General features: G+C 34.5%; 2 pseudogenes; both read left to right on the plus strand.

Moving 5' to 3' along the window:
* The window catches only part of LOC149547180 (uncharacterized), a 51,428-nt pseudogene extending 50,563 nt beyond the window's left edge, over positions 1-865 (plus strand).
* A 6-nt stretch (positions 866-871) lies between these two features.
* On the plus strand, positions 872-1,467 carry LOC149547181 (uncharacterized; annotated as a pseudogene).
* The last annotated feature ends 22,235 nt before the right edge of the window (positions 1,468-23,702 follow it).

Here is a 23,702-nt window from a genome sequence, read left to right on the forward strand (position 1 = left end):
AAAAGGGCATCCATGTCTGAACAATAGAACCCAAGCTAGCAATCCAAACAACCAAAATAGAATAGTTCAAAATAGCATAAACGACCGCAACTAGAATTTACACATTGTCTCCTAGTGTATGCATTGCTAAGCCAGTAAAACTCACCCCAAATTAATTGAAAGAAGTAACTCTATTAGCATGACTGTTACTTATTTGTAGGAGTCAAAGTATGTTGTGATAGAATGACAATTGACTTGGTCACCTTTGAAAGAACTCAACTGGAAGGAGAACTGAAGTGAGAAAGGGTGTAGATCTTGAAGTAGAAGTGAAGATGGAAACATTGGAAGATGCTTTAGAATGCAAGGAATTGAGAAAAATGGAGGGAAAATAGAACATAGGGAATTAACTTTCAATTTTATGTGTGACACACCAAAGGCTCTTAGGGATGTTAAGGATAAGACAGATAGAAGATATAGAGGATATCCTACTTTGAAATCTTAGAACATCCTATTGTTGTAGGTAGGAGAAGAAATGGGCATAGATAAATATCAAAAAAATTCTCTTTCTCTCTAAAATGGTCTTGATGTTTATGGCAAGTGGGATGAAAGAGATTTTCTATTGAGTAGTAAAATAGAGGAAGATAGGTCAAAACTATCAAATGAGAAATAAAGAAAAAAGAAGGCTAAGCTGGAGCCACTACATTTATCTCTGGGTTTGCTAGATGTTTCACTAACTCTAGCTTCTCATACCATAAATGTGGTTCTGACTTCTCCTTCTTGGGGAAGAATCTATCAGTCCTTAATTCATACAAACAATTGGAATGGAACTTATCTTGATGATGAGAAATTCAATGACAAGGATAGTTTAACTAGGGTTGTATATTAGGATGTGTTATAGAAATGTAGGGAAGTACCTTTGTATCAGAGAATATTACAAAATGGAAACTTGTAGACTTCTCAATTTTCTCAAGGCATGCTTGGGGGAGATAGCAGGGGGACAACCTTCGAAAGGCAACATATGAAAGAGGTGCAACTAATACTAACATTCAAGGAAACTTTGAAATGACAAAAATACAACATGGAAGAAGCTTAGAAGGAAGCTTAGGCAAAAGCAACAGTATAGAAAGGCATGCTACAAATTTTAGTACTCAAGGAAAGCAAAAAAAGGAGTTTCAAATGGAAATTTAGATAGATGAAATTACTAGAACAGTAGAGAGAGGTCAAGTCCTCTCCTACATAGAGCTTGGATTCTTTGATCAGTGGAAGAAAATTATTTGGGATGTCAATAAGGTTCTCTTTGATATTACTTTTGAAACTATTCTAGTTCTATGTTAAAAAGTCTAGGAAATGCCAGCCAAAGCTTTATATCATTTGAGGCGGTTATCAAGGGAATTGATTGGTAAGAATAAAAAAGCTGAAGATTTTTTTACTTTTTTGTAGAAAACATTGAAGAATAGGGAAGATCTAACATCAGAGGTACTAATGTAAGCTAGAGATCTTAGTTAATGTAGGCTAAAAAGTAAAGAATAGGATAAAGGGATGTAGTATCACAACGAGTTAAAAAGTAAAGACCATTAAACTCATTCCCTCAGACCATAGCTTCTCTTATAGCATCAAGCTTGTCCCCTCTAGCTTCTCTTCTTAGTGATGATGGGTTTTGCATCACTCACATTCATGAGAGATGACCATTTTCAAAATTATTAAACTCTAAATAGTAAATAGATCACCCGAGAAACTTACTTCCAATACTCCTGCAACACTATATGTTCTTTTACTTTCATAAATCTATTCTCCACTACAAGCAAGATGGATGAAATTAAACACATCCATGACCCCAAAATGGCCATAATTAATGGTAGGGTACAAGCATTTAGTTTTTTTGTAGGCATAATATCATGAACATGAAATAAATTTGATCAAATTACGTATGATTACAGAACATTAGCTGATTCAATAGATACAAAAATGTTGAATATAGATGAATTTGGTGGAGTATGCCACCACTATTGTTCAATGCACAACACCCTTGGTTCACTCTCAACTTGGAAATTTAAACAGAGTTGGAGATGGATAGGGAGAAGAGCCTAAAATTTTCTCTCGTGAAGGTTGCTTGGGTCTAAAGGACAAGCCACTCCTACTATTTGAGTAAGAAGTAGCTGCCATCCCCATAATTACCCAATTTATAAAAGACTTTCATGGCTAATTTGTAGATTCATGGCCTTCCCCTAGCTATGAGGCAGCTTACTCTACACTTAGGTTGCTCAGTTACTAGAGATGTAGGTTTGTGGCATGCCCTTGCTGATAGTGAAGCTGAAGAAATTTTCACAGTCATGTGGAAGTAGCTGCGTGAGGAATTGCTGATAGGCTTTCACTTGTGTTGGCTCCTGATTTAAAATTTTTGAAATTAACCAAGAAACCAGACCAATGCAACTAAGGCTACCAAATTCCTATGATGGATACACTTGACTGCAATCTTGGGCTAACTATAAGGCATATCTCCTTCTTCACTTCAAGCTCTGCCAGACCTAGGTAGGTTAACCTTGAGGTTTTGATATATGGCACTAGTACAATTAAACCATAAATTTGAACCTATTAATAGTAGATGCAACCCCTTTCATCTTCTAATACTTATGCAATTCCATAGGAATGAAATAGCTACAGATCATAACCTATGAACCCATAAGCTAAGTGAGGGTTAGTTCCTTTCGAACCACTACAAAACAAAAAATACTAAATTGATTTTGATTAAAAGATTTTGTGCAAATAACCTTCATATCAGCTTGCATCTAATTTAGTGATCAGTGCCTTATCCATTGAAACATAGAGTCATTACTAGAAGGATGACCTAACTTGATTGCATTACAATTAAGTTTGTCAACTAAAATCCCCTAATCCCATTCTTACAAAATATCCCCTTCATACACCCATAAACCCTATCATAACACTGAAGCATTTACTTAACTTCTTGAGTCAAAAGTAAGAACAGATCTGATACACAACTCATCCAAGATGTCTTAAATCAAATGAACCTTATTCACTTAATCCCAAAGCTAATAGCATATGAAGAATTAGGAGACATAATAAGAAAAACTAGATAATTCATCTGTAAATCTCGTTTTGTATTTATCCTTGGAAAGACTAAATACATTAAACTAGTACTACTAAATACAACTCAATATATATTATTGGATCTAGCATCAATTTCCAATATCTCAAAAGCAAGACATAAAATGAATTTTTTTTTTGCACAAGGGTGGATGTGTGGCCTTCACTGCTAGAGCACAGCTCAATAGACATGAACCAAAACCATCAAAAATCCTGATTTCATAGTAGAACATTGGAACCTTGCTAGTATCACAGAGAAAATTGCCAACAACCTTACAAAAGAGAAGAAGAAAGAATGATATAGGAGGAAATAAATTCTTAGATTTGATAAAAAATTGACAAATGTCCTCTTAGAATTCTTTCCCAAGAAGCTAAAAAGCCTCTCTTTAGCTTTTCTCTGTAACAGCATATGAAATTCTCATCATTTTGGCTCTTAAAGGCATAAAGTGATTCAAATATTTTGATTGGAAAGAATAACTGATTTCAGATGTCAAATTTGAACTCAAAGTAAAAGTGAAAAATCTATTGAATATGATCTTTAGAAGCCAAGAAAACCTCTTAGAACTAATTTTCTTCACATTCACACTTCAACAAGCCTTTATATCTACTTCATGACTAATTTTGATGCTCCTTGGTGAAAATTACCTATTTTGTTGAGAATGCCCTAAAATTTACAAATTCTCTTATAGATTAAATTGGTGAGCACCTGTGCAAATTTTAACCCCAGATTCAAGAAATTTAGATCATCCTGGTTCCAATAGTATCATTTTGGCTCTTAAAAGAAAAGTGATTCAATTATTTTGATTGGAAAAAATAATTGATTTCAGATGTCGAATTTGAACTCAAAGTAAAAGTGAAAAATCTGTTGAATATGATCTTTAGAAGCCAAAAAAACCTCTTAGAATTGATTTTCTTCACATTCACAATTCAACAAGCCTTTATATCTACCTCATGACTAATTTTGATGCTCCTTGGTGAAAATTACCTATTCTATTGAGAATACCCTAAAATTTAAAAATTAGTTTATAGATTAAACCAATGAGCACCTGTGCAAATTTTAACCCCAAATTCAAGAAATTCAAATCAGCCTGGTTCCAATGATATATTGGAGTGTCCATTTTGGTGAAAAAATGCCCCTGTTATGGTCCTTTGAAAATTAGGTTCTTGTTCATGGCTTTGCATAACACTTTTGCAAAAAATTAATCTTTTCATATAGTTTTAACTATACAATAAATCAAATTTCATTTAAAAAATTTCAGACCCTGCACTTGATTTTTAGAGAAGGAATAAAAATAAAACTTTTTATTTAAGACCTTTCAATTTTCCCTACCTTTTCAATTTGGGTCAAACCTAGTTTGACCACCCTTGACACATGTCATCGTTGGATTGGTTGAATTTTCACCACATCATTTATCCACCTCAATGTTAGCTAGCTAGTCGCCATGTCGCTGTGTTAACTTCCCTTGGCAACATGGCAACTACCATTGGATCTGCCACATGTCGCCATCTGGTCACATCTGATCATGATCTGCCACGTTAGCATTTTATTCATAGCCTACTCGCCACATGTTGCCACTCGTCATCACATGATTGGCTCTCAAATCCACCTTAGCATCGAATCACTACACATTGTTCTTGTTAGATCTTCAAATTTTTCAAGCCGAATTTGTGATTTTTTGGCAAGTTGCTATGTTGCTTGTTGGAAAATCTCGCCATTTTTTAGTGTTGACATAGCGACCACCAAAAATATTCATTTTCTTGGCAAACATTCCTAGCTTTTTTAGCAAATTTTCAACTCTTTCAGCCCTGGCAATGCTGATGCCATCCTCTTTAATTGCTAGCCGTCGACAGGGTCAGGTCCCACAAGCAAGCCTTGGCTTTTCAAAAGCCATTGTCTCGAAGACAACTTACTCTATGAATGTTGTTGTATTTAAAACCTTGGAAATACTTTCCCACAACCAATGTGGGATAAAATGGTCTCATTGTTTTTCCTTTTTTCTTCTCTTCACACAGCCTTTCCTTGTTCATGCACTAACTTCCATGGCAGCTTTCCTGCTACTCATGCCCTATACTTTTGTCTTTGGTGAATGCTCCCTTGTCTGCTTGTCTCTACATGCAAATGGTGCTTCCTTCTACTTGGGTAGCAATTTTATTTGCAAGTCTCTTTTACCACATTCTAAATGCAATGACTGGTGTGAAGATGCATCATCCTAATTTATTTTGTTATCATATGTGCTTCATCCCTATGATATTTCTAAAAGCATCTTCATTCAATGGCACAATAAAAAAAATTGTGAAATAAGTTAGTCTAGCTAGTTGGGATTGGGGCATCATTGGTGTAGTGGGCGGCTAAAAAGAGGGAAACAAGGTGTTGGCATCATAGGAGGTGAGGATATTGTGAGTTTGGACCTACTCACATTTCTTAACAACTCTCTTTAGACATCGGTCTATGGTTTGTTCCCACTTCGCTCATAGTCCTTATTTGCTATGTGGGTTGCCTTACATAAGCCACCCCTTCCCAGCTATCACCTTTCTTGTCTAATGGTTTCTTCATCTTTTAAACACATCATTCTCCTTTTTACTATCCAAGCCACGTGCTTTTACTTTTGCTTTCCAAAAGAACTCCACATCCTCTCTGGAGTCAATTAAGGAATCGATCATAGACACACTTTGCAAAATTACTCACTTAATTTGGGATTATTTTTGGCCTTGGAACTCTTCAAGAGCAATTAGATTTCTCAAGAATATCTCTATATCATCCTCAACAACGATTCTAGGGAGATAAAGTGTTTTTTATTTTGAGGATGTTCTAGATTTAATAGCTTCCAACTACGGTTTTCTCCACTTTGGACATGGGCTGCCATGATGGTCTTCCTTCGTTTGCTGCCTTCCCTTTTCTACCCCATGTGGACCTATTTGGCACTACCTTCTTCTTGCAAGGTGGCTTTCTCCTATATTCTCCTATAGCTCTTCCTTTTACTTTGCTTACGACTTTTTAGCATTGGGGTTATCATGAGATGCCTCCCCTACTTTATATTGCAGCTTCCTCTGTTGCTTGATGCCATGTAATTTTCATTATTACTTGCTATTGAGTTGTCTCATACAGTCATCTTCTTTACTTCAAACCTCAATCACCTTTACCTTTATACATTTCATCACTGCCACCTTGTACTCTGTTCACCTTCCTCTTAACAACACGATGGCATTAACACTTGTGACCATCTTGACTACGTGAACACAAAACTATTTTCTCCTTGTGATTTGAACCAAGGATGCTCCTCTCATCAGGGGTTCACAACTACCCTTGTGTTATAGGCTCATGCCCATTGACTCACCATTTATCACATGTAGACATTTGCATATTTTATTTTTTCTACTAGGCTAGCATGTATTTGAAGATCTACTACAATTGCACAGAGTAAGGAACCACTGAAGATTGTTTAATGTGAAGGGTAGAAACAATGTATTGACATGCTATTTTTTGTTTTAAATTCTTTTAGTATGTTGAAGATGGAAGGTTCAAGATGAAAGAAGAATGCGCATTAACAATAGACATTGGTTTGAAGGAGAGGGCAGTTCAAGCTCTTTGAACTTTGTTTTAAGGAAGATCACCCCAAATGGTTGGCCATATAAGGCTATATCATCCATAGGGGTAATATCATCCATATCCATAATTGCATCTATAGGGATATCTTGATATGAAAATCTCTCTTATCCTTCTTAGGAGTTCTATTATTAGAATGGGCACATATCAAGATGTTCATTTATGATAATGTGTCTTTCTTGTATTTTTTTTTTCCCACAAACTAGACATAAAACCCAGTCTTTATCATCAGTGTTCCATGTAGAACTCATACAATTACCTTCAACATCTTCATTTAAATTTCCATGTGAAAATGGAGCCATTTTAATATTCACCAAACCATCTGCATTTTTTGTAATTCAAGCCTATATCTGTTTAACTAGAAGCTACCCATTGTTCTTTTTGAATGCTTTCTTCAAATGTCACTGCTTTTTCCAAGCTTGCAAACATAAGAGCTGGTGTAAACACAATCTTATCAATTTGATAGGATTAGTCGAGCCCCAAAGTGGGTCCAGCTAATTTTTTTCCTGTTTTCAAACAACTGAACCTTGAAACTAATTCATTCAGCTTTTAACATTGATTTGGAAACAAATTCGACCACTGAAAATGAATTTGAAGCTCATTTTACATTTTTTTGCAGACTGTCAATTTAATGCTAGAGAGTCCTTTGATTGGCCTTAAAAATTGACCAGAACACCTGATTGATCTCTAAAAATTAGCACACTAACTCTTTGTTCCACACACTCCTACCCTATCAAATCTCATCTCATGACGAATTCCTAGTCAAAAGATATTGACCGTCAAATTTTCCCTTTCAGAATTGCTTGCAAGAAAATATGTCAGAAAACACTTAATTGCATTTGGAATTGTCTTCAAAAACTAGGTAAACTGACACTTGTGGGCACAAAAAATGGAACGTTGGTTCACTGTCATGAGGAGAGTATAAATCTGTGATTTGGGCTCATGATGAATAACATGACACATTTGGCAAGCGGTCAAAGTAGGCTACTTAGATTTTGTAGATTGAAACAATGGCAAAAAAGTGATTTTTGCAAATGGAATGGACCTAGAAACGTGTGTAGATAGATTCATCAAGATCTGAAAATTGGCACACTTGAAGTATTTTCAGATTACAACATAGGAGTACAATCCATTCGATCTCACTTATCATGGATTTTAAGATACAACATCACGAATAGGGGTTCTGACGAATCTGCACTTCTTGACACCAGTAAAAAGTTAAAAATTGCATTTGGAATTGCATTTGAAAATTGATCAAATAGATTCGTCATAAGCTCAAATTTTAAATGTAGCATGTCTGTGACCTCTAAAATGTAGCACAAAATTTTTTTTAGCATTTCACTCAACTAAGTCACAATTACAACTCATCAAACAGGGCCTTCTAGAATTCTAAACAATTCATATCAGCATGACATCAGTAAATGACCAACTTTGAGGAATTTAAAACCTAGTCAAATAGATTCGAAAAGAGTCAAAATCTGATACATAGGCTCTCAAGTATGGCTACTAAACACTCCCAAAGCAGCGAGTCATGAAATATTACTGGGTGCAAGATATTCAATTGCAAACATGGGCTCCTATCGTTGTTTGACACGTGAAAATGCAGAATTGGCAATTACTCAAAATAAAACTTCACAGAATGACTCAGAATGTCAATTTAACTTCATGAAATGAGTGGAAATGCTGAATGGAAGGTGTTAGAAACATTAAACACCTGATGGGCCTAAAAATAATAACTAGGTACATATGCATTAAAGAGCGTTTATAAGGCTTAATTTTTTCAATAGTACTCAAAATCGGAGCTTCCATTTTGAGTGCAAACAACTTGGATTACATCTCCTATAAATATTATATAAACCCTAAATACGCTATCCTTTTAGGATCCTTATCAATTGAACTTCTACAATACAATTATGAGCTTCCATTTGATCCCTTCATATGCTAGTCTCTTGCATCTTCTGAACAATTCTTGTGCTTTTACAACAGAACTCTGGTTATATCACCTACGGTATCGAGAACTCTGGCAGAAATTGTATTCAGCTAAACTTTGAGGTCAACGAAAATTTTTAAGTAAGTTTAGCAACTGTGTAATCTCAGTGAAAAGATAAGACTAAGGGGGATTTCTTGTTTGGAAGAAGATGCTAGACTGCGGGCCCTTTAATCTTTGACAGTCCCTCCGACAACCTAATATTCAAAGCAATCTGAACACATACCTCCACATAGAGACGATTGTGCCGGACAAGATTTGTTTGATGGCATCAGGAGATAATCCATTTCTTTGTTTTGAATTACTTTAACCCCCTCTTGACACTATTTTTTCCAGAATATCAAGAGCCTACACAGCAGTTCTTATTCTGTCAAACAATTAATCTTTGCGAACCTTCCCAAACGCACCCTTGAAACTTCTAGTAGCATGGTCAATCTCCTGAAAACTAAATGTCCTCTGAAGATTTTGGAACTATAAATCTGTCAACCAGTTGAAAGAGCAGAAAATGAATCTGAACCTTTTTAGACTCAGCGAAAAAGGTAACCAACAGGCATACATTGCAAAAACATCATACAATGTGCTGCGCAAAACAATAGACTTTGCCAGTGCTTTTTTCATTGTTCTCTCACTTAGTAACAGGGATGATACTAGAGATTTAAGTTTTAACATACTGAAAAGAAACATAAGTTTTAACATACTTAAAAGAAACAGACCTTAAAACAGAACAGCCGTTAAAGGCATATAAAGCTCTGAGAGGGCTACTGATCAGAAACAGACACTAAACCGGCTAAATCTCTTCTACAAATAAAATTCCCTTTTAAAAAGCATGAAAAGCTAAAAACTGCACCATCATTTATCAAAGGCCTTCACCACAGCCGGATCTAACATTTCACGTTGTTGTAAGGCTTTCAGCTTGGGTCTACATGTGTAAAGCCAAATTAACAGCGAAATCGCTGCAAAGACAAAGGAGCAACTGACAAGGCTTATACCAATAATAATAATCGCCCTACCCTTCTCCTCTCTTTTCTTTGGCGGCGTGCATGGAAACGTTGACGGCATGGGAACAACAGTCACGGAATTGTCGACCTTAACAAAAGCTATACTGGAATTATCGGCTCGGCCACCTGGCAGAGGCATCGACTTCTTCCAACATTGGTGCAGATCGTTGTTGTAGATAACTACTGTGCACAAAGAATCATCCATGCACGCCTGCTCGCATTCGGTGTCGTTAACGTTTTTGAAGATGTCATAATCAAAATCCGGCCAGTTTACTTTCTCAATCCGCTTCATTTTTGATCCACTTGGATTGCATCTCGGTTGCTTCAACGGATCTGGATGGCATCCCTGTGAAGGCCTACTGTTGTCCCTAAGGACGAAGCCCGGAAGACATGTGCAAGTTCCGTTTGCAAATGGATAGCCATTGATACCACACACAACGGACTCTTCCCGCGGATAAGCTAACATGGTCATGCCCAAGAGCAGAAAAGTACAATAGATGAGATTCAGAGAAATCAAGGACATGGTTATTGAAACAGAGATGAAATGAAATAGCGAATTTCTTTGTGGGCGCTTTCTCCGTATGGATGCTTGTTCTCTGCAAGTGATTTGCCTTGGTGAATCAATTTACAACGCACTATATTCTATTCATTTTAATTGAAGTGTATGGTACATTGTTAGAATTGTTGTTTTCGTGGCCTTGTCTGTTCTGCCTTTGAAATTGTGGTCGTTATTTCGTTTAAAAATGTTTTACTGATTCTTAGAAACTTCCCAGTTCTATCTTTTGCGGAAGAATGTAAAAGGTAAGTAAATATCATCAATAATAGAGGAGAGAAGTTTCAATGTCAGACAACTCTTTGTGGAAGAAAATGATACCCATAATGAATTGATATTTGTTCTCTTCAATTGGATTAGAATAATAGGTGACTATTTAATATAAATTTTTTTCCTTGAATTCTCATTGTTATCGGTATCTATCACTTATATATACATATGTGTGATTATTTAATATAGATTTCTCTTCTTGAATTCTCATTGTTATTGGTATCTATCACTTTTATATATATATATATACATATATATAAAAGTGATAGATACCGATAATAATGTATCTATATAATTGATAGATACTGATAACAATGAGAATATATATAAGTGATAGATACGGATAACAATAACAATGACTACATATATATATATATATATATATATATATATATATATATTCTCATTCTTATCAGTATCTATCACTTATATAGATATATGTGTGTGTGTGTGTGTGTGTGTGTGTGTGTGTCTCATTGTTACACACACACACACACACACACACACACACATGTATATATGTATGTATGTATGTATATACATACATATATATAATTTTTATCATATATATATATATATATATATATATATATATATTCATTCAAAATCATTATTGTTTATACAGTGAAAATAAGGGGTTCTATTTATGACTCTTATATTTAGCTTCTTATTTTATGATGTGCAAGGAGCTCAAAGATTTTACTAAATTTATAATTTTAAATGTTTAACAAATAAACATGATTTGTAATCAATATACCCTAATATTTAATTAGATAAACAAATTCATATGTTTTAGTTATCATTTTTTTTCATTTCAAATCTCATGTTTTAGTTACACTTTTCTTGTTTGGATTATTTCACATTTATAACTCATAGTAACAAATTACATAAAATGGGTTAACACCAACTCTTGTTGTTTCCAATGTTTCTCTAATGGTGCTCCCCCTAGGCAACCTAGGCTAGGTGTCTTATGTTTCCATTCATAACGATCTAAACATGTTGATGCAAAAGTAGACCCTACTTTACCCTCCTCAGATATCCATTTGGTGGTCTTCCCTCACATTATTTTCATCCCTATTGGAGTTGTGAAGCCTTCTTTGTCCTCTTCTTATTCTAGGAAAGTTGATGTGAATGTGCTTTCTTGCAACCCCTTAAGGCCTGCACCTTGTGGGTTAGTGGATTCTGTAGAGGTGATGTTCCCTAAACCTTCCTTTAATATCAAGGTTTTTGGTTTCAAGTCTTAATTCAAGTCTAGAGATCCCTTCCTTTGGATCCTCCTACAAAGTTACTTGTAGTACAATTAAAGTTCCTAATGATATTTTGAAGGACATGGTCAACTCTATGCATCTCTCTCTAGTTGGAAGTTTAAAAAAAAATTAAAAAAATCTCAAACCCTCTATTGGTCAAATATGGAAGTGGGTTTCTAGTAGCTAGTCCTTCAAGGGCAGTGTCAAAATAAATGTAACGTAAAATGGAATGTTATTATGTGGATTGATCAATAAAGAGGGCCTTATTTAGGTGCTTACTAATGGTTCTTGTATTTATGGAAATGACAATAGGAGTATTTTCACTTTTCAAGATGGAAACCTAAACTCAACTTGCACTCTAACCTAGGTTTCTCATCCCCTACTTAGGTGTACCTTCTAGGTCTTTCACTAGAATTATGCAATAATGATATTTTTACTAGTATGGAGGATACTTTTGGATAACTTATTATTGTTGACAAAATTACCCAATCTAAACCACGTCTCCTTTTTTCCATAAATGGTGTCACTATGGAGGTCAACTTGGTTTTTCCAACTTATATCACTTTGGACTCTTAAGTATGGTTATTTTTTAAAGACTATAGAATACAAGAATCCCAATTTTTCTATTTGACTTGCAGAAAATATGAGTGCCTCAAATACTATCGCAAGGAAAATAAACCTTTATCTATTTTAGGTGTTGTGGAGTGCATTTCAAAGGAGGATAAGGTCACTTCCTCTATCTCTTCATGAAAGGATGAATACTTACTAGGTTCCTCTTTTATTTCCTCGATAAAGTTAAAACCTTTTCCTTCTTTAATTATTTTCTTCAACCTCTTTTGACACAAATCCTTCTCTTATTAATGATACAATGGTCAAAAAGTTATACATACCACTAATGGAATAAGTAAGAAGTTCAAAGTGTATCAAATGGATTACAATAGTCAACATTTATGAATGGAGAACTTGAAGAAGAAGTTGACATTGAGCAACTTGAAGAATTTCCTTTGAAAAAAGAAAAAGGCATGGTATGCAAATTGAAGAAAGCATTGTATGGTCTAAAGCAAGCACTTAGAACCTAGTTTTCCAAGATTGGACAAAGATTTGGCAAAATTGGGATTTGCTAAAGGTGTAGTAGACAATAACTTATATTTGAGAGAAATTGATGATGAATTGTTGATCATTATAATATTTGTTGATGACATAATCTTTGGGGGTAATGATGAAGCAAGTAATAAGTTTTCTAGTGAATGAAGAGTGAGTTTGAGATGAGTATGATTTGTGAGATGAAGTTTTTCTTTGGTTTACAGATTGTGCAAAACAATGATGGTATTTTCCTATCACAAGATAAGTATTTAAAAGACTTGTTGAAAAGATTTGGTTTGCAAATTGTAAGCATGTTGGTACACCAATGATCAATGGTCAAAAGTTATCTAGAAAAGATGAGACACCTATAGTTGAGCAAAAGAAGTATTGATCCATGATTGGAGGTTTAAAATATCTTACTCACACTAGACTAGATACAACAAATGTAGTTGGGATAGTAGCAAGATTTCAAGCTGATCTTAAGAAATCTCATTATGAAGTAGTAAAGAGGATATTGAGACATCTAAAGGGTACACCTAATTTTTTACTATAGTATGATAGATCTAGAGATTCCACTTTGTCTGCTTATACTGATGTAGACCTGGAAGGTAGTATGGATGATAGGAAAAAGACTAGTGGTTGAGCATTTTATCTAGGAGGAAGATTGGTTTCTTGGCTAAGAAACAAATAGTATTGTATTTCATAGAGTACAATAGAAGAACAATATGTAGCAATAGCAAACAATTCCATCAATAAATTCAACAATTGAAGATTCTATGGCATCCTTCAATGCAACTTCCTTTGTCCATCTAGTGAAGTAATCTGTAGTAGCTAGGATCCATTTATGACCTTAGCTAGAAGGATTGATGGGGCCTATGAAGTCTAATCCACATTGAGTAAAATATTTATCTACCTAAATGGGGTGAAGTAGAAGAGCTACAAATATTTTCTTACTAAAGAAGAAGGCACATTTTTCACTCTTCCTCACTTGTCTATGGAAATCATGGAATGGGGATGGCAAGTAGTAACTAGCTCTCATAATATTCATTTCAATCATCCTTGCTGAAAAGTGGCCCCCATTAGGACCATCATGAAGCTCTTTGATCACCCTATTAATTTGATCCATACAAATACATCTGAGTAGGTCTCCATTGAATCCTTCCTAAAAAGGATACCATTATGGTATACAGAATTGACTACAACCTATAATGTCTCCTTTTAGTTCTATACAATCCTTGAGGATATCCATTTCCTGACAAAAAGGTCACTATGTCATCCATCCAATTCCTTAAATTATCATTTCTTGCTTCTTGTTGTTCTATCAATACCATAGAAACTTCCTCATATGATTCCTAAGATGAGATCATCTGTTTGCATAATCCTTTTCCTCTTACAAACTTGGTAATTGAAATGTCCATATCATACTCCATTATCTTAGTGATCCATCCAACTCTCTTCTCACTAATATCTTTGCTCAAAAGAAAGTCTTTTGCATTGGCATGGGGTACTAACAAATGGATCTTGTTATGAGGAAAAAGGTGTCTAAATTTCTTTAAGGCTCTTATGACTTCAAGGGATTTCTTTTCTACATAACTATATTTATTTTCATATTCCTTAAGCCCTTCACCAAAGAAGGCAATGGGTTGTTCTTCATTCTTATCATTTGTTTGAGTCAAGATAACAGAAATGCTTCACCCACCATGTAAGGTATGAAGAATGAAATCTTTCTCAAATTTTGGATTGATGAGAGTAGAGGCTAAGGCTATGGTTGGTTTGATCTCTTTAAAATTTACCTTCCCTTCCTTGGTCCATGAAAAGGCCATATTCTTCTTAAGCATGGATGTAAGAGGTTTCACCATGGTAGCTAAATTAGGGATAAATCTTAGGCTACAAATTCTACTCGGAAAACTTTGCAGACCTTTCTTATGACTAGGAAGGGAGAGATAAAGTATTGCTTTTGTTCTTTCTAGATCAATGGTTAAACCCTCCTTAGATACAATGTGTCCTAACAATTTCCCTTGATTAGTAGCAAAGAAACACTTGCTTGGATTTAAAGATACTCCAAACTCTCTACATCTTATGAACACTTGTCGAAGATGACCAAAATGATCTACTATATCCTTTGAATACATTGTAATATCATCAAGGTAGACTAGCACAAACCTTTCAATCATGTTATTGAAGGCCATCTCCATTGCCTTCTGAAATGTGTCACCTACATTTGTTATCCCAAAAGGGATTTTACTATAAGCATAGGTGCCCCACTTTGTTGTGAATGTAGTCTTATATCTATCAGCCTATTTGACCAGCACTTGATTGTAACTAGAGAATCAATCAAGAAATGAGAACCTCTCTAAACCACTAACCTTAGACAATATTTGTTCCATGGAAGGGAGAGGATGATGATATTTAAGGGAAGCTTGGTTGAGATCTCTAAAAACCACACATAATATAATTTCTCCATTCTTCTTCCTAATAGGGACAAGGATTGCTACCCATCATGAGTGCTTGATAGGGAACATTATATTAGCCTCAATCAACTTGGATAGCTCTTTTCTCATTAATGGTTCAATCTTAGGATTCATTGGCCTCTACTTCTTCCTTATAAGTTTGATGTTTTCTACTAGATCTATGATATGTTGAAATAAGCTTGGGTCAAAATCCTTTAAATCATCATATGTCCAAGAAAATACATCATTAAATTCTTGACATAGATGAATGCAATTTTCTTGCTCAATTCTAGAACATACCTTCCCCATGTTTAAGGTCTTTCCATTAGCAACCACAACTAGTGTGTAATCATCTTTGTTAGCAGCTAGGTTCATGGTTTTGTTTCTTGCTTGGTCATCAGGATTGAAGACACTGTCTAAGGTAATAAGACTCTTAGGAAACTTATTAGAATTGAGATTGATGATCTGATCCCCATATTGGCCGTGTAACCTCGACTGATTTCTATCTAAGAATTTTTCCTCATTTTGCAAGAAACTTACAATTTTTGCATCAGATTCAAAGACTTTCTAGTTGTTGTTGGTGTTAGGAATAACAGGCCTAACTACCACTTTAATCTGTTGTCTTTTAATGGCTTCAAGGCTCTAAATATTAAATGCATTGAAAGTTTCAAGAAAATCATATAGTCCATTTTTTATAAGACTTGAGAAAACCATTCTTAGTGATATTCTAATTCCTCACATGATTGACCAACAATTCACTATCCCCATGTACACTTAATGCTTAAATTCCTCTTTTTTGAGGAAGTAGAAGACCTTGAGTCAAGGATTCATATTTGGCCACATTATTTGTACAAATGAATTGAAGCCTAAAGGAGAAGTGGTACCTTACTTGTGCAGGAGAAATCAACATCACACCAACCCTTGATCCATTCTTATTCCTTGATCCATCAAAATACATACTTTATAGGCACTCATATATTCTTTGGCCTTCATAAGGTTAGGGACAAGAGCATCCTTTTCTTACACACAATATGTACTAAGGAATATCTCAAGGGTTTCTGATATGGGATTAGATTAATATGCATTAGCCCATTCATCTAAGAGAAAATTGGGTATCTCTGCTAGAGAAGTGGTAGGTTCATTTATTATGTCATTCTCATCCATTTCTAAGATAGTGCAATTCATATTGATGAGATTAGGGTGTAGGACTCAATATGATGGAGGGCTAGTAGCTCTCCTCTAATTGAAGCCTTGGTCCCATATCTTGTTGTAAAAAATATATATGACCAATCAGAAGATATGTAACAACCTATTTGGGTAGTGAAGTCTCTTGAAAGACAAATGGAAAAGTGTGGCTTGACCTCAACAAATGATATATCTTGAGTTATAGTACAGCCAAGGCATGCATGTATGACCATTTCAACATTCCTAAGGATCCCTATAGTCTTGGCAATACTACCATCCAACTATAATACATCCCTAACAATGGGCTCATATTTCAATTCTAGAGCATCCGTGAAACACCTAGGCATTACTAAACTACTAGCCCCTAAATCAATCGTGCAATTGTCAAACTAGTTTATCCACTATAATTTGAGAAAGTGAAAATGGAGGAGGTCTAACCCTTTTACTTGTTTCTAGCTCCCTTGATGGTTGCACTAGACTTGTGGCACTTTCCATGCTAGGTGATTGATCCTTTTGTTCAATACTTTCCAATTCTTGCTGCAATAACCTCTTTTGCATGGGTATAGTAGCAACAACATCCCACGTCAAAATATTCACATTTATCTTCTTCATCTTCTCTACCATTCTGAATGAGGCATTAGGTTCTCTAGTAGAAGCCTTGCGAGCTACATGTTTAGGGGGTTGAGTTGGACTAACTTGGGGGCCATTCATATCTCCTTTGTGACTATTATATCATTATTTTTGAGGAGCATTGGGTTCATCATTCACTACTTGTACATGAGGTACTCCATTTGATGTTGAAAATTGATTAGGAGGAGGAGGAGTAGCATCTTAAATAGCTCTTTTTTTACTCCTCGTGTTGTGAGCAATGGAATCCTAGTTCACATTACAATATTCTTCCACTTGATGATTCATGATGGAGCAATCACCCTTTCTTTGCATATGTGGGGCATCTTTGGGTTGAATTTCATTATATGATTGTCCTACTATAGGCTCCTAGATAGTTAAAGCTAAATATGATTCATCCTTTTGATACATACAATAGGCATAGGAATGGTTGCAGGAGGGACACAAATCTTGATCTTGAGCTATATTGTTTTGAGGGACTATGGGCCTAATTTGATTTGTATTTGAGATAGAGGCATGATTGTTCTACCTACTTTGATGAAAAGAAGTATTCCCATAATTATGATTTGGAGGCCTTCCATTATTTAGAGTTTGATATTGTGGTTGATGAGCCTTATGACCTTGAGCTTGTTGTCTCTCCAAAGTCACCACTTTGTTGCTCACTTTCTTCATCATATAGAAGCTATCTTCGAACTTCTTCCCTTGACATTATAATATTTTATCTATGCACAACATCATAGACTACATCATCTCCTTGATTTTATGCATTCCATTCAAATATGTAGAAGCTTAAGGGGCTAGAGCAAGAGACTGTGACATGGAAGTTGTGGTAATAAGAGCCATTTTTGGTTGGTGATTTGGTATGTCAGGGAAGAAAGGCATAGGAGGCCTTAGAGCTAACTTTCCCCTTGTATTAGGACATTTTTTTCCTTTATTTCTATTTCACAAGAATCAAGTAAGGTATCTCATCCCATGGTTTAGATTTTAGTGGCAATATCACTATTAAAATATTTGAGGTAGTGTAAGAAGGCATTACCACAAATAGGCTTCACTAAAGTAGGTATTCTATCCCATGTCTTCTAAAATTTATAGTAAAAATTAGTCATACATTCATTGTGGGCTCTTTTTATGGTGGTTAGTTGTTCTAAAAGTGACAAATAGTCACTTTTATCCTCAACATGTTTACATAGTCCTGCAACTAACCCATCCCAATCCATTAGTTAACCATGCGATAGACCCCTATACCATATTAGGGCTTTCCTTTTTAAAGATGAAGGTAGGAGTCTAACAACCACATCATCTTCTATAATACCATGGATATTGCAGCTATTTGAAAGATCTTGAATGTCTTCTAAGGGAGAGATGGAAGTTTCACCAATAAGTTCAGGTATACTTTTAAGTGCAGCTACTGGTATGTCATGTCTTTGAGCTAGCAATAAGGGACTTCCACCATTGAAGGTGGAAAAAGCATGAGCTCTAGCCATATAAGTAAGTGGTCTATTAATATGAGTTGATGACTTTCTAGGTTGAGATCTCACAACAAGAGGAGTGGAGATTGATCTTGCAAGAGTATGTATTTCCTCTATACTCCTAACTAGTGATAGGGATACTCTAGTCTTCGTTCTTCTAGGATTTGAAAATGAGAGCTCTTGATACTGGAAATTACCTCTAGAAGATGCCCTTGTTTAGCTTTAGGCATGAATCACAACAACTATAGTTTGAAACCAAATATGAAGGGTCTAGAGTTACTAAATGCTTTGTAGAAATGAGCCTCTTGAAGGCCTGAAATACTAAGAGCAAGACTATCTTCTCAAAATCAACTTTAAATTCTTCTCTTTTAACACTGGTAGGCTTTAAAATCTTCTAAAGTTCAAGTCCCACTAGGTGTGCCAAACAATATTCTCACAAAAGTTTGTGCCCTTGTCCAAAGTTTTTACCTAAGGACAACCTTGTGAAACATGCACTAGTAAATTTAGACCTAAATTTTGATGCGAAAAGGTAGACATTTTGACTAGAGTAGGTCAATAAGGTGACTAAACTAGAGTAGGTCAATTTTGACTTCATAAAGGTGGACTTACCAACGCAAACATTGTCAATTTCCTTAGTCCAACTTGGACTATTATGTGAGGCCTTGCCCCAACCCTTCGTAGCCCTAGTTGTTATTTTATCATTTTGTTACTCACGACTCGAGATGGTCGAGACAATATCAGATACTTGAACATATCATATTATTTCATGTTGTGTGATGTTGTTTTCAGATATTGATGTTCGTCATTTAATGCTTTATGTATATGTATGTGATGAATTAAGTAAAAGGTAGGATTAACACATTGATTTTGGAATCTTTATGATCAAGGATATAAGTAAGATGCCAGAAAACCCTGATTTATGTATGTTTCAATTTATGTAAATTTTGGATACATAGATATGTACATGTGATTTCCGAGACTACTGATGTGTGCAATGAGTGTGCAGATATTTTAGTCAAGGAAACCGACGAAGGAACAGAACTAATCTCTATGTGCTAATTTTGGAAACCTTGTTGTTTGTAATTCATGTATTATGCTGTGAGATGTATGAATATATATTTCTGTGTTCGGTGAGTGTTAATGTTCGTAACTATGTTTGTTAGTGTCGCTTGACACTTGTAAATTGTTTATGTGCTTCAGTGTATTGTTTAGGGTTAGTTGTTTAACCCAGGGACCTTAGTTGATTTTAGTCAATGTCAGTTTGCTAATTGGGTTCTTAATCGAGTTTAGTCACCCTTAATCTGATTTAGTGCTTAATCTACTTTGTTAGAGTTGTTAGTTGGTCCTAATTATTTCCTAGCCTTTGTTTGGCTCTAAACCTATTCCTAAGGCTTCAAAACATGAAATAATTATACCCAAGGGGTATGGGTATGGGTTAGGGGTCTTTTCCAACCCCTAAGCCCCTTTTGTTGACTTTTGAGGCCACTCAAAACTTCTCTTTTTGCCCTTGTGCGAAAATTGCAAGTGGTTGCCATGAGTTGTCTTACCCCACCTCCTTTTTGTGTCTAACCATGGTGTGGGTTGAGTTAGGAGCTTCTAGATTTGTAGTTGGGTGGGTGTAGTTATTGCTCCTTTTGGGTGGTTGAGTTGGAGGCTTATTTAGAGGCCTTCATTAGACTAGTGGAGGTTGTTACCCAATCTCTACATTTAGAGAGGAATGCTTGAGGGTTGAAGGAAGGAAAGGGATACTCTACTCAAACTTGTTCATTGCCATTACCTCTTTGTGAAGGTAGGAAATTCTCATCTCCCCTATTTAGTTTTTATGTTTTGTTTCATGTTCATGTTACCTTGTTGTTGTTTCACTGTTTATATGGATGTGGGTATGTTGGGAAGATTTGATAACCATGTTATTTTGGTTGTTTTTCCTTTCTTGTTTATGTTTGAAATTTTGAGTTTTCCTTGCATGGGTGTTTTGGTATTACTCACCCTTGGAGAGGGTAGAAGTGACCAATTTTGGGAAAGGTCTGTTTAGTTGGACTCCAACCAGTGTAGAGTCTCTTCTCAGGATGAGAAGAGGGATAAAGGGTAGGGTGTTATGGGCCCTTACCTGTCAGCACAAACCTGGTATGAGTATGGCATGTTTAAATGAAAGAACAGAAGTTCTTGGTTATTAGCCCCGATTGGGCATCTGAAATGGTGTTGTGCTTGACTTCTCCTATTGGAAGAATCCACCTTTCCCTAGTCTTGATTCATTGTGAATCCTATTGTGTAAACCATGTATGATTATGCATTTTTTGATTTTCTTTTGGTTCTGCTTGGTTGTCACCTAATCAGTTATTGGTTTCCTCCATGGTTCTTGAAAAGAGATTCAGAAAACATTACAAATTCCTTGATTTTGATCATGAGGAAAAATTTGATTTAATTGTTGAAATTTGGGATTGAGATCCTATTGTAAATTGTATTTTAAACCTTATTGTAAATCGCAATGAAGCCGAGTTTTCTTCCTGGTTCTTTCCCGGCTGAGCCCTTGAATCAGGTTGATAATAAAATAAGTGATTGAGTAAATTTTGCTTCTCTTAAAATTTTCGTATTCTATGTTGTCATATGAATGTGTATCAAAGATAAGATGAAACAATGATGTGCAATTATGCAAGATTCAAATTGTAAATGTATGGTATCTCCTTTGAGCTTGGTATGATTTAGTTTATGGATGGTTGTGTTGAAAGTGAAATTGCAAGAACATGTAGGAAAGAATCATGTTAAGTTATCCAAACTTAAATTTCAAAACATAATAGAGGATAGAACTTGGTGTGTCTTGATACTCCCATCAAAATGAATAGAGCATTATCATTTGATCTCTTATTTTCTCAAATGCCTTAAGACTAGTTTAGTCATTATGTTGTTCCAATGTTGATCCATCAGTTATAATAGATAGTTAAATGAATATGTAGATGGTTATTTCATGAAATGTAGGTATCATTGAAATACATAGCATCTGAGGTGCATGAAAATTATTAAGCAGGAATTCATAAGGAATTTGCATAGATTTTGATGATCTTGCAATAGTTGATTTGCTGAGCATAATGCATAAAAAGGTGGTAGATTAATATCATTTAAGAATTAAAACACCAATTCTATAAGACTATATAGTAAGACCTTAACCATCAAATAAGTTTTCAAAAATACATATAAAAGAGGCTTGTAGAAGCACATTTTCATTCTAGAAATTGTATGAAAAACTCAAAATTTGGTTGATGCTATTATAGACTATTAAAATATTCACATCACAATAAAATAAAATAAAACTTATAACCAAATTCTATTCATTATGAAAAAATATTATAGTTTTAGTAAATATCCTAGATATCAAATTGGCTACCAATAAAACTTTTTTAACATTAATGCTTTATCCTTCCTTGGGGGACGTCAACTTTGAATGGAATTTTTTTTGATTAGTTTAAAATTTGCAAAGGCATTAGTCATCATACAGATGACATCACCCTGTCCCCTCCCTGGCTTTCGCATCATCAAAATAAAGCCTGTTGCAATGTATCAAGGAGGATTTTATTGGGAATGAACTCACCCCTTGCGTGCATTGGTTTCCCACCCGTTTGTGGGTCTACGCAGGTTGTGTGGGGCAGTGCGCTGTCCCAAGGACAGCGCTTCCTTGGGAAGCGCCGCCCATAGCATAGGGTGTAGGGTCTTAGGGGTATAGGGTAGTTTTGTAGGAAGTTTTAAATTTAGTTTTTTTTTTATGTTGTTGTTAGTTAGTTTATTGTTTATTTGTAATGGTGTTTTGATAAATGTTTAAATAAATTAGAGATAGATTTTAGATTTATTTGTATTAGTTTGTAAGTTATCTTTAGTAGTTAGTTAATTAATTTGATTTGCAAGATATTTTAGATTAGCTAGTTTAGTTAAATCAATTTAGTTATTTAATAAGTTTTAGAAAGGGTTCGTTATTATTCAGTTAAATTAATGCTTAGTAATTAAATGTTTATATAGTTAAATATTAATTGGTTAAGTTTTAATTCAATTAGTTATAGTTTAGGTTTGCTTAATCATAGTTAGTTTGTTTTAATTATGTTAGATTATGTTGTTTTGTTAATGGTAAATAGTATTTAATTAATTTAAAGATTAGATTTCATTAGATGTGATCAGTTTAGTTTTGCAATTAGTTTAGTTGTAAATCAACTTAGAAAGTCATAACATAATGATTAGATTTGTTGTCGAATATATATATATATATATATATATATTTAGTATAGTTTAGTTGTTAATATAATTTTATTTTTGTGCCAATTGAATTTGGTAATGGATTTGCGATTGCATGAGAATTAAAATGGTAAGTGTAGTTTGGTTATGAATTAAGTAATATGTTAAATTAATAGTAATCATAGGTTCTACCATCTTTTAAATAAGTGTAACGTTAGTGCTACATTGATATGATTTTAACTAGTTTAAATGTATTTTGATTTATATTTAGTAAGATTTTGATGGTTTATTAATTTGTTAAAAATAGTTGAAAGGTTAAAGTAATCAATTTGATATACATATATTCAGTTGAATGCTAGTCAAATTGTTTTTCTTAAAGTGACTTTTCAATATCGATTGGGTTGTAAATTGATTGTTGTCTAAAAAGTTATAGTTGATTTTGATTATACATTTTCAATGAATCTAAACTCGAATACAATTGCCTTGTCATTTAAATAATTGTTTTCTTATTGTTGAAAGATAATGTAAGAACATAACTTAATCGATATAAATCTTATAACCAAAGTTTTGAAGCTTAATAATATAACTGTCCTCTTGTTTATAATCTTCAGACGTAATGTAGAGAGACTGACTTAAACTGTAATCACAATCATTTTCAAACTTAGAGTAATTTTATTGTTATTAAAAAAAAAAAAAAAAAAATTGTGTATGTTTTTTCCCTCGTAGTTTGGGCATGACATATTATTTTCTCATTTGCGGGTGCCATTGGTCAAAATTTTGACATAAACCCAAACCAATTTTACGTCAAAATTTCAACCAAAACCCCTTACTTTTCTACGCTGGTGCCATACAATTGACGTTAAAGACAAACCAATTTGGCATTGAAATTACAACCAAAACCCCTTAGTTTTCTACATCGGTGCCATACAA

Source organism: Cupressus sempervirens, chromosome 7, assembly GCF_028749045.1.
Source record: "Cupressus sempervirens isolate cs-2001-9-10 chromosome 7, ASM2874904v1, whole genome shotgun sequence".
NCBI classification, from domain to species: Eukaryota; Viridiplantae; Streptophyta; class Pinopsida; order Cupressales; family Cupressaceae; genus Cupressus; species Cupressus sempervirens.